The 1011-nt window shown below is 30.9% G+C and overlaps 1 protein-coding gene across 1 annotated transcript in view; it reads right to left on the reverse strand.

The window, feature by feature from the left end:
* The window catches only part of and1 (actinodin1), a 9352-nt gene that overhangs the window by 7846 nt on the left and 495 nt on the right, over nucleotides 1-1011 (reverse strand). The window lies entirely within an intron of this gene.

Here is a 1011-nt window from a genome sequence, read left to right on the forward strand (position 1 = left end):
CACAATAATCTAAATATGGTAAAATCAATGAACAATACAGAATATGGAGTGTTTTCCAATCCAGAATATGTTTAACCCTTGCCAGTATAGAAATACTTTTGGCCATTTTGTTTTGTATATTTTGATGTGAGATTTCCAGCAAGTTTTATCATCAACTATAACACTTTCATACACTCTTTCTATATTAACTCCCCCTACCCTTAATTGGAGTTGATTATCCAGCCGTCGATTACCAAATACCATAAATTTGGTCTTATCCAAATTTAGAGATAATATATTTCTATCACACCATTTCGTTATTTTATCCATTTCCTGAGTAATTAATCCAAAAAGTTGCTGTAAATTCTCACCAGATGCCCATATAGTAGTGTCATCAGCAAATAAAACTAATTTCAATAATTCAGATACTTTATATTATATATTAATGACATTTGTAAACAATTTAAGACCCAAAACTGAACCTTGGGGGACTCCGCATACGATATCCAACTCATTCGACTGATATTCACCCAACTTCACAAATTGACACCTACATGTCAAATAACTTGTGATCCATTTCAAAACAATTCCCCTAATCTCATATCTTTCTAATTTATCAATTAATATTTCATGATTTATTGTATCAAATTATTATCAAATTATTTTTTTAGATCAATAAATATTCCCAACGTGTGTTTCTTCCCATCCATGGCACTGGGAATATCCTCCATCAGTTCAGTTATGGCCAATGATGTCGATCGATTTGATCTAAAACCATATTGACTTTCAGAAAGGATTTTATGTCTGTCTATAAATATATCCAATCTGTTATTAAAAAGTTTTTCTAAGATTTTTGAACATTTTGATAGCAGGGAAACAGGCCTATAATTTGTGAAATTGTGCCTATCCCCAGATTTGTACAACGAAATAACTTTTGCTATTTTCATACTATTAGGAAACTGCCCGGTTTGAAATGCCAAATTAAAAATATGAGTTAACATTAGTCATATTGACAAAAAGTCATATCTGTCA

The sequence above is a fragment of the Monopterus albus genome, unplaced genomic scaffold, assembly GCF_001952655.1.
Source record: "Monopterus albus unplaced genomic scaffold, M_albus_1.0 scaffold3.1, whole genome shotgun sequence".
In the NCBI taxonomy this organism is placed as follows: domain Eukaryota; kingdom Metazoa; phylum Chordata; class Actinopteri; order Synbranchiformes; family Synbranchidae; genus Monopterus; species Monopterus albus.